Here is a 12,083-nt window from a genome sequence, read left to right as displayed (position 1 = left end):
GAAATTGCAATGCTAGAGTGCGCACACACCTAATCCTGCACAATGGGCTTTATATATATAAATAAGTTAATGATAGATACAAGGTTCCAGACATTATGTTATATGAGGTTTATTAAATGATCATGGGGAGAGAAGGAAAGGGGGGAGGGGTACCCCAGAGAGAGACAGAGACAGAGACGGGAAGAAGAGAGAGAGTAGAGAGAGTAAAAGGGAGTAGAGAGAGGGTAGAGAGGGGAGGGCATGTGGACCAGTTTGTCCTTTTATATGGCCCTGGGCAGGGCCATGCCCTCATGGCAGGTAAGCAATGACATCACAAGTAGGCAGAAGGAAGCAGAATCCTAGCAGTGGAAAGGCCCAGAAGACATGCTCTTCACTAATCTTATAAGATGCAAAATGGTAAGAGGGTCACCAGCACATGTGAAGAGCTTTGTTCTCATTCTTTTTCTTGTGTCAGACTTTAGGATTGGAGATGCCACTGCTCAGCTGGAGGAATGAAATGCAATGAGTTTAATCCGGCCTTGAGGTTGCAGGGGCTAGTAGCAGTATTGAATGGCCAAAGCAAGGTGATTGAAATTATAATAATGCACAGCATAGACAAAGCAACCTGTAATGGTCAGCACAGGCTGATTGATTAAATAAACAGAATGAGATAATTGGTGATGCAGCTGTAATATATAAATGCAGGTTTATTAGAAGCAGCATGGGAAGGGAAGGGGGAACACACACTGGGGATGGGGAAGCGAAACAGGGAGCACATACTGGGGATAGGGGAAGGGGAGGGGGAGCACACACTGGGGATGGGGGAAGGGGAGCACACACTGGGGATGGGGAAGGGGGAGCACACACTGGGGAAGGGGGGAGGGAAGAAGAGAGGGTAGGGAGCTGGGGAAAAGGGGATCCATGGAACCAAAATGTCTGGTTTATTCAGTGCGTCTGTGGGGGAGGGGAAGCGCCATCCCTGGGTAGAGCACAAGCCATGCCAGCCACGCTCTGCAACAGGACCTAACACAGGCCAAGTGAATTCTATGGTGGTGTGACTCATGGACCTTAGGTATTGGCTAATCAATCATGGCCTTTCCAGGCATGAAATAGATAAGAAACCTACTGTGGTTTTGTTTGGAAAAACAAAACAAAACAAAAAGCCTCAAACAAATGAAAGAAAGGCAATGTTGGATCATGGCAAAGGGGACTCTCAGCCCATGAGTCAAATTCCAGACTCGACCCAGTGTGCAGACCCAGAACCCTTTGAATGAAGGCACGGCAACATTCCCCCGAGGAATGACCTTGATAAAAAATACCTAAAAGTCTTACTATTAGCCTTTCCCTAGCCCCTCCCTGAAAGACCTATGGCCTTTCACAAGGGTAACAGTGCACTGGGCAAAAGAAACAATCAAACTTTCCAGGGTCTACTGGAGACCAGTTCTGAATTAACACTGATTCTGGAAGATTCCAAAAAGCACTGGAGTCCTCCAGGGTCTTATGGGGGTCAGGTGGTTAGTGGAGTCTGGGCTGGAGTCTGACATATAGTAGGTCTAATGGGTCCCTGAACTCATCCTGAGGTCCAGATGGTATAATTGGGATGGATATACTTAGGAGTTGGCAGAATTCTCCCACTGGTTCCCCGACCTGTGGAGTGAGGGCTATTATGGTTGGAAAGGCTAAACGGAAGCCTTTAGAGTTGCCTCTGCCAAAGAAAACAGTGAACAAAACCCAGCATTACATCCCTGGAGGAACTGCAGGATTTAGGCCACCATCAAAGACTTCAAAGAAGTGGAGGTGGTGGTTCCTACCACAACTCCCTTTAACTCTCCTATCTGGCCAGTGCAAAAGACAGATGGATCATGGAGAATGACAGCTGACTGTCCAAAATGCAATCAAGGTAGTGACTCCAACTGCAGCTGCTGTGCCAGATGTGCTGCCCTTATTTGAGCAGATGAATACATCTCCTGCTACATGGGATGCAACTGTTGATCTAGCACATGTCTTTTCTAGTACATGCTCGCTCATAAGGACCACCAGAAGCAACTTGCTTTGAGTTGGCAAGGCCAGCAGTATGCCTTTACAGTTTGGCTTGGGGGGGGGGGATATGTTAACTCTCTTGCCCTGGGTCATAACTTAAAGAGTTCTTGTCTGTCTCTTCCACAAAATATTACATTGGTGCACTATATTGATGTCACTGTGCTGATTGGACCAAGTGAGCAGGTGGTAGCAACCACTCTGAACTCATCGGTAACACATATATGCATCACAAGAAGGGAAATAAATCCAGTCAAAACTCAAGGGCCTTCTATCTCAGTGAAATTGGTAGGGGTCCAGTGGTGTGGGGCATACAGAGATATTCCTTCGAAGATAAAGGATAAGTTATTGCACCTGGCCCCTCCCAAGAGAGAAGAACAATGTTTAGTGGGCTTATTTGGATTCTGGAGAGAGGACATTCCTCACTTGGGTGCGTTGCTCTGGCCTTTATACCAAGTGACTGGCAAAGCTGCTAGCTCTGTATGGGGCCTGGGACAGGAGAAGGCTCTTCAACAGGTCCAGGATGCTGCGTAAGCTGCTCCACCATTTGGACCATATGATCCAGCAGACTCCATGGTACTTGAGCTGCCAGTGGCTGATAGGGATGCTGTTTGGAGCCTTTGTCAGGCCCCTACAGGTGAGTCAAAGAAGTGGCCTTTAGGATACTGGAGCAAGGCTCTACCATAATCTGCAGACAACTCTTCTCCCTTTGAGAGACAGGTCTTGGTCTGCTATTGGGCCTTAGTGGAAATTGAACATTTGACAATGGACCACTAGCTTACCATTCAACTTGAGTTGCTCATCATGAGCTGGGCACTGGGTCATAAAGTAGGAGATGCACAGCAACAACCTATTATCAGATGGAAGGTGCTATGTACCGATCAGGCCTGAAGACACAAGCACATTGCATGAAGTTACCCAAAAGCCTGCTTTCCTCTCCTGTCACAATGTTGTCTGCTGCCAAGTATGCACTAACAGTCTCCTGGGGTGCTCCCTATGATGACTAAGGAAAAGAAGAGTCCGGCCGGGTTTGCTGATGGTTCTTTATGTTATGCAGGCCAGAAGTGGACAGCTGCAGCATTACAAACCCTTTTCTGGAACAACCTTCAAAGACACTGGTGAAGGGAAAGATCCACAGTGGTCAGGACTTTGGGGGAGAACACAGGGTCATATGTTTTGCTTTGAAGGAGAAAAAGCCAGACGTGCAAGTGTTCACTGACTCATAAGCTGTAGCCAGTGGATTGGCTGGTTGGGCAGGGACTTAGAAAGAGCATGACTGGAAATTAGTAAGAAAGACGTCTGGGAAAGAAGTATGTGCGTAGAATCTCCCCAAACGGGCAAAGGATGAAAGATATTTGTGTCTCATGTAACTGCTCATCAAAAGGTGACTTGAGCCAAGGAGGAGTTCAGTAATCAAGTAAACAGACAGGATGCCCCATTATATGAGCAGTTAGCATCTTTCCCCAGCCACTCCTGTCACTTCCCAATGGTCCTGTGAACCAAGTAGCCATGGTGGCAGAGATGTGGTTATACATGGGCTTAACACCATGGACTTCCACTCACCAAAGCTGACCTGGCCACAGCTACTGCTGACAGCAGACACCAACACTGAGTTAGACATGGCACCAGGTCACCCAGGGTGACCAGCCAGTGACCTGCTGGCAGGTTGACTACATTGGACCACTTTTTTGTGGAAAGGGAAATACTTGGTCCTTACTGGAGCAGATACTTATTCTGGCTATGGATTTGCCTTTTCTGCACGTAATGTTTCTGCTAAAGCCACCATCTGTGGCCTTCCAGGATGCCTTACCTCACCATTATGGGAGTCCACACAGTATTGCTTGTGACCAAGGAACTCACTTCACAGGCAGAGAAGTGTGACGGTGGGCCCGGGATCACGGGATCCGCTGGCCTTAGTGTCCTCCCCACCATTCTGAAGCAGCTGGCCTGATGGAAAGGTGGAGTGGCTTTTTATAGGCACAATTACATCACAAATTAGGTGGCAGCAGCCTGCAAGGCTGGGGGAGGGCTCTCCAGAAGGGTGATATTGCTTTGAATCAGCTTCCAGTATGTGGCATGATTTCCTCCATGGCCAGGAGCCATGAATCCAATCGGCAAGACATGGAAAAGGGAATAGTGCCATTCCCTAGAAGCCCTAGTTGACCCACTAGGGAAATTTTTGCTTCCTGTTTCTGTGACCTTAAGTTCTGCTGGCCTAGAAGGTTTGATTCCAGAGAGGGGAGTGCTCCTGCCAGGAGCCGCAGCAACAATCCTCTTCAACTGGAAGCTCAGACTTCCCCCTGGCCACTCTGGCCTTCTGATCCCCAGATTGGTCCAGATTACCACGGGAACTCGGATTGCTTCTCCACAGCGGGAATAAGAAAGCTCATGTCTCGAGTGCAGGCGATCTAGGTGTCTCTTGGTGCTGTGAAGTTCTGTGATTAAAGTCAACGGGAAACAGCCTAATCCAGGCAAGATGGCTGTCTTAGGTTCTCTATTGCTGTGAGGAGACACCCTGACCACTGATGCTCTTATAAAGGAAAACATGTGACTGGGGCTGGCTTACAGGTTCAGGGGTTTAGGCTATTATCCTCCATCGTGGCGTGCAGGCAGACATGGTCCTGGAGATGGAGCTGAGAGCTCTACATCTTGATCAGCAGGCAGCAGGAGACTGCCACAGTAGGTCTAACTTGAGCCTATGGACCTCGAAGCCCACCTCTACAGTGACACACTTTCTCCGATGAGGCTACACCTCCTAATGGACTTCTTAGGTGCCACTCCTTAAGAGCCAAGCATTCAAACACATGAGTCTACGGGGTCTATTGCTATTCAAACCACCACAATGACAAAGGACACAGCCCTGTCAGGAATACAAGTGTGGATCACTTCTCTAGGGAAAAAGCCAAGACCTGCTAAAGTTCTTGTCAAGGGCAGGGAAAATACAGAGTGGGTGGTAGAGGAAAAGTAGCTATGAATACCAACTAAGGTCATGTGACCAGTTACAGAAACAAGGATTATAACTGACACGGGTGCTTCTGTTGTATTTTGTTAAGAATACATTTGTACCTATATTTCTGTTTCCTTTTCTCAACTTTTAATCACATGATCTAAAATCAACTAAGATAATATCAATGGTTGATATTTGAGATACTAAAAGAATGTCCCTTAAGAGACATTGTCACCTATTCTAAGTTTATATTTGTGGTTGTATGAGGGATAATTACCTCATGTTAGGTGTAGTTATAACCTGGTAAAATATGTGTTTGCAGTTGTACAGTTATATCATGTTTAGGCGTTATTATGACCTGGTTACTGTTTTCATTTGGAAATGAGTCATGACATCAAGAGATGTGACTGTGTGTCACATTGACAAGGGGTGGACTTGCGATGGGCCAACTATTCTTGACTACATCTAGAATTTAAAATGGCGGCCACAGCTGTGAGGGTTTTTGCTTTATTTGAAGCAGGAAGATCTGCTTCTAATCTGGATCTTTGAGTCAGGAAGACAGTCCTTTGATCCAGATCTTTTGAACTGGGAAAAGACATGGCTTTAATCCAGATTTCCAACAGGGAACACAAACCTCCCATCTGGGCCACACCTTCTGCTGGAAGCCTGTAGAAGAACATGGAAGAAGGAGGCGTTTGTTCCTTGCCTTCTTGCCCTCACCTTGCTGGCAAGTCCATTCCCTCACTGGCATTACAGCCTGCTTCTTCAGGATTCCAGCATGCACCGAGGACCAGCTGAGCTTAGTGGAGTGAGCAACTACTAGAGTCTTAGACTTTTTATTCATGCCAGACATTGCTGCATTAGCTGAGTGGTGGCCTGTAAGTCATTCTAATAAATTCTCTGTATATGTATGTTCATCCTATAAGTCCCATTATTCTAGCGAACATAGTCCCCAAACACTAAGGTTATCAATATATTCATTTCACAGATGATTAAACTAAGGCTCAAAGAGTTGCATTGCTGGGTGAGGGCTCTCTTGACACAGGACTTACAGTGCTGGAATCAGGAGAAGCTGTAGGGGAGGTGTAGGAAAGCCAGGATGTGATCACTCTAGGCTTAACTGAAGCCCGGTATTTCTGAACCCTTTCCCGTGACCCCAGCACCTCCCTAAATCGCTCTCGGCTCAGGGATAGAAGGGTCATCCACTGGAGCATGCTGGAGAGTGGGGAGTCCATTATCTCTGACTCCAAGGGCAAAGCTAGGCATGTCAGCTTTCCAAGATCACCTCAGGGTAGCAAACCCTCTTGCTGGTTCCTCAGAGCTCACCAGAAAGGCTAGTCTAGAAGCTGACTCTTAAGAGATGTGGGAGTTCGGTGTATTAAAATGCATCACCACTTATGTAACACGTCACACTGGAAAGCCATCCTAAAGGAGACTATAAGTCCTTACCCATAGCGATGCTGGTGCCAGAGACTCAGAGATGAGTGCAGAGGAGGCAACCTTCTGCTGTAATAGATGGAGCAGAATTGCACTGAGTTAGTGAACAAAATCTGACCATCGTGTAGTCTGACCAAACATACCCTGTCCAAACCAGAAATCAGAATCCAAGAATAATTTACCTTCCTTTCTCTCCATCTTCCTTACCACAAGGTTTCCTCCCTCTTTCAGGATGCATCTTTGGACCCAGTGGGAAACCAGGTACTAACAAAACTCACGATTGGAGGATGCAGTTGGGATAGAGTCCTGCTTAAGAGGCTCCCCCGGGTCTTCTCTCATCCAGGCAGTACCCTCTATTGCTGGAGCCTAGGGGGTACGGGGAGCCCAACAGGAAGGCCAGATTGTTGGGAGCACCAGGGGGTTGGGAGCAGTTCCTCCCAGGAGCCTGCAAGGAGATTATAGATACGCAACAAGGCTGCACCTGCCCACTGGTCGTCTCTCCTCTGTCCTAAGCTGGGGAGCCATCTTCTCAGTCCTGTTCCAGCTCAGCGCTTCCCCTGTGGGAGAGCCAGATCCTCTCCCATACTTACTCATCCCTGACAAGCTCACCACCTTCAGAGGATAGGAATGTAAGGCAAAGATCCCAAAGTGCAAAGGGCAGGTGAAGGTCTCTGGCAGTCACAGCAGAGTCTCTACCTTAGTGCCTCTGGGGTAGAGAAAAAGGGTGACACAAAAGCCTCCAGGACGTTGAATCAGGACCCTTCCTTGTTCAGTTCATCTACAATTTGAACTCAAACAATTTCCCACCTTTCTCTACTGCATTCAAGCATTTTAGTTTTCTTTTAGCTCGAGCTCCAAAACTTGGTGTTTTTGTTAGCTCAGTTCTCTTTCTTTTCCTCTCCGTCACCAAATAAAACCATTCACAGACATCAAATGTCTTAGGTGGGTACAGCTTGGTGCCAGGGGCACCCTGGGCCCTGTCTCTCTAGCCTGGACACTGTAAGACACACAAGTGGCTTCTCCGGCTGGGCCAGGCAGCGGAACCAGAGCGCTCAGGTTAGGTGCCCAGTGTGTCTTCTCCTCGGCTCCCAGCCCCATTGCTTTCTGAGAAAGTCCCATCCCTGACATTTCAGAAGTGGGTGGAGGATACTCTCCCTGGCATCTGGAGATCACAGTCAGGCTGGGTGGCCCCAACCTGCTGTATCCTCCCATCATTCATGGAGAAAGAGGTCTCCAGGCGAGGCACCACCCCCGCCCCTCTGGAGAATGTCACCAGGCTGCTTCTTGAGCAGCTTCTGCCGGCAGCTGGCAACCTTGGCACCGAGGAGAGGAGCTGGGCTTTGGCTATGCAGAGCAAGGCCTCCTTGTGCCTTCTTCATCAATGGGGTGATGCTCTCCGCATTCATTGCCACCTCCAACCAGCCACATTAATAATACGATAAAGACCTCCTCATGCACTGAACACTGGCGGGCAGGAATCGGGGGAACTCCGGTTCTTACCTGTGGAGAGCCACAGAGCCCTTTGTGGACCCCTGCCTCCACATGGCGCCTGGCATGCAGCCGGAGCTGCCTCGATTTAAACAACCCCTTATTTGAAAAAGGTCCGCTGCTCACGAGCCTATCAGAGTATGAGACGTGTCTTGGTGTGATTGGCTGTTTGAGTGATATAAATGAGTGTGAGGGGAGTGGCTTGGGGGGATTTCACCGAAGAGAAGAAGAAAGGCCAGAATAAAGCCGCTTAGTCTTTCTTGCCGGTCAAGCGAGGCGCGACACTTACCTGGGAAAATGAACATACCATAGGCCACCCTGGGTGGCACAGCCTCTCCTACCATACTGTGTGACCATATGGGGGCTGTCATGTCTAACACCCCAGGCATCAGCTGACTTAGGACACTTTGGACAACAAGGAGGTCACGAGTAGGGATAAGATGATGGAACCCAGGCCTGGGATGGAGCACACGCTGCTCATAGAAAGGATACTTACTGTCCTTGGTCTGCCACAAGCCACCAATAGTCAACATGGGGCTCTGCTAGAACTCCCTTTCCTTGCGCCAGGGAACTAAGTGGGAAACTTTTCTTCCAGAAGCCGATGAGAATATCTCCTCCTTGGCCAGTCTCTATTCTCTTTGTCCCAGTACCATGTCAACTGCCAGTTCGCCTTCTGCTCCTAACACTGTCCCAATCCCAGCCAGGTTAGACGCAGACGGGCCTTCACATCAGATGGACACACAGCAGCAGAGTCACCAGCCGTTCCATGCTCAAGTTTACAGCTTGGAGGTACAACCCAGAGGGTGTGCGCTTCCATTCCTGGACAGAGATGCTTCCTAATGTAGGTCATAGGCCAATACTGGGCTTCTAGAGGGTTGCATCCCTCACTGAGCTGTATGAACTGTTCCCCCAAGAACTAAGTAACCCCACTCCCTCTGCTTGGTTCTATAGGCTCTCCGTTTATCAACCGGATTCTTGACAATCAGCGTCTGCAAGCTTCTGGCAAAACGAGGGGAGCGGTTTTCTTGTTTCCCAGGTGGCTCTGCCGTCATGTTTGGTATGGCCCCTGGGCAATTGACAGTTAACTACATTGCATCAATTCCATGGAAACAACTATGGACAGGTCGTAAATATCTGTTATTGACACACCTCTTATATTACATTCTTGAATCATGCTAAGTACTTTCCATATATAGTATTAGTATTTATAATAAATCCATGAAATACATAGCATCATCCTTATTTTGCATAAAAGGAAATAGACAGAGAGGAGTTTTATAAGTTTGCCTGCATCACACAGTTGGTAAACAGAAGTGGTGGAACTCAACTCAAATCTGTGTCATTTAAAAGTCCTTACTTCTTCCTTCCCAGAAACCACCTTCCCAGTAACTCGGCAAACATGCGTCTAATACCGACTGCTTCCCAGGCGTCCTTCCTCTTCTTTGGAACCCTGACTCTCAGTCCACTCTTCTCCCCTTCCTTTCCTCCTTGACCAGGAAGAAAGGGGTTCCCAGTGTCCACGGCAAGAAGATCTACAGCTGCAAAGCTAAGGAAAACAACAGCCTACTTGCCTGTGTTCACCAGCAGCCTATTTGCTAACCAGGAGAACCTGTGTCAGGTGTGGTGGCTGAAGGCCACAGACAGAGGCGAAGTGGTGTCTCTGAAATTCCCCTGAAACAAGAGATGAGGGGGAATAGGAAGATGCCCCTCAGAGCACCAGAGCCTGCTTCCCCATCTTCTTATAATCAGTTGAGTACTAGAGCCATTTTAACACACCAGCAGCAGCACCAGTCACCCATCTGGCCGACAAGAACACTGGCCAATTGTGTGCGGGTCTCTGGGGAGCAATGTTCATACAAAACCCAGACCCAAATATGCATGTGATGGACCTCTGCAGCCAGAAGCTTCTCTTGTCTGGGAGCTGCTGAAATAGTCTTAGGTTGCTGGGAGGCAACGAAAGTTTTCCTCATTAGAAAAAAAATTAAATAAATCCCAGATAGAAAGAACACTGTTCTCCTTGGCCTGATCTGGTGCCCAAGCAGGAACAGAGATTGGATTGTCCCTTAAACCATCTCTGAGGTTGACAGAATCGTTGGTATCCATAATCCCTGCTAGCCCTGATTGTGAGTCCTGCTTGTGATAAGCTTTCAGAACAGCATGCCTAGATAGCAGGATGCTTCTTTTGGACATAGGACATGAGTCACAGCTTGCCTGCTTGCCTCTCTCCACATGATGGAGTTAGTTGCTGTGGTAGCCGTTTGACCCAGGCGTGTAGTGAGAATTTTGGAATTTGGGTTTCTTTAAAAACACAGAAGGGCACAACCTGACAACACTGAATGACTAAGTGGAAGTCAGATATAATACCAGGTTGTTGCCAAAACAAAACAAAAAACCACAGAAATATTGGTGCACGCCTTTAATCCCAGCACTCCAGAGGCAGAGGCAGGCGGATCGCTGTGAGTTCGAGTCCAGCCTGGTCTACAAAGCGAGTCCAGGACAGCCAAGGCTAACACAGAGAAACCCTGTCTCAAAAATCCAAACCCAAAAACAAACAAACAAACAAACAAAAAAGCACAGAAATATTATAAGAAGGTGTTTTCATTTTAATCCCACGGTGTGAGATATGGGGTTGCTCGGGACTGTCTGCAATAGCGGACTATGATTTGCCTCGTGCTCCAGCAGGAGTGTGGTTTTGCCAGCTGCAGATAATTTCTGTGGTTGTGCGATGTTCGGAATTCTGGGAAATTTTCAGAGGGTACATAAATGTGAGGGCTCCAAGAGGATGGGGGTGAGGAGCTGTTGGTCATTTGGGGAAGTGGATTGCAGTTTGTTAGTAGTCATGCTCAAAGAAAGAAAAAAGAAAGAAATGAGATCCAGGGAATCTCTTTCTCCTCTTTCCTTCTTTCTCTTCTGTCTAGTGATAGAGGGTGAACTTGGTGGATGGGGTAGGGGTGGGGGTTGGGGATAAAGGGTGAAAAAAGAAGAATTTATAAAATATCAAATACCAGCTAGCTACACAGGTGTCACAAGTGGAACTCTGCCTATGGGCTCTGGCAGACACCATGCACAGAGCTACTGTAACCCACCTTACCACTGTGACAGGAGACGACACCATTGCACTGGGGAACCACAAGGTGAAAGAGAAGAAATCTAGGGTTCCTGGGAGTATCACTGCATCACTGAGCACGGAAACCACATGCCCTTAGAATTCTTAAATGACATAAAAACCGCTTCTTGCTGTCACCCATGTCTAGGCTCACCTCCATGATGTGCAGTGACATCAAGAGAAATAGCTTGGTGCCAATATATTCCACAGGAACTAAACAAGCATGCCTGCCAACCCCTTATCTGTCCAGTTGCATGGTTCCCAAAAGAATTTAGAAATGGAGCAAATAACACATATTTGTTGAGGACCTACCTACTATGTGCCAGGTACAACGCTTAGGTGCTAAGGCTGCGAGAATTGGCAGAGCAGACAAGGGCACCGTGATCATGGAAGGCACATGAGCAGTCGAATGAAAATAAGTGAAAAGATTCCACCTGAATCATTCCTACATCGAAACCTAGACTCTGACATCAGATCTGGATTCAGATTTCATCCCTGCCACGTGCTGTGGCCCTGAAAAAAAAAAAAGTCCTTAATATTTCTGGCTACCAGTTTCCTCGTCTACAGGGTAAACAATGAAAGAACTTAATTCACAGTGTTGTCCTGAGGATTTGACAGGTGAGGAAACTCTGTGGGGTTTCTGTGTGCCTGGCACACAGCCCTTCTGACATCATCCAGCAGGAAGCCTTGTTTTGTTTCTCCCTTGCCCTGCTGGGCATCAAACGTGGAGCCTTAGGCACGCTGGGCAAGAGCTCCACTCCCCTGCCTAGATTGCGATACCGTGACCATTACTATAGCACTGGCTGCCAGGAGATCAACAAGACCGGCGACCTTTTGCTGAAGAAATCTGGGAGGCAACAATCCAGATGTGGTCATGGAAGAGCTAGAAGCGAAGTAACCAAGAGACAGGAAGCAGAATTCCTCTGGGAACCAGGCTGTCTGGGTCTCTGCCGGCTCCTACACATGTACTATAGCCATCATCTCTCTTGGTCTAGCAATCTCTGCTGTTCTTTCAGGTGACTGCAGTTCCCAGGTGAATCAAGTGGGTTTTCCTTTCTCCAGGCAGGTGAGGCACACAGGGCTGTGCTT

This window comes from Acomys minous (genome assembly GCF_964271855.1).
Source record: "Acomys minous genome assembly, chromosome: 15".
Classification (NCBI taxonomy): Eukaryota; Metazoa; Chordata; class Mammalia; order Rodentia; family Muridae; genus Acomys; species Acomys minous.
Note: the sequence above shows the minus strand (reverse complement) of the source record.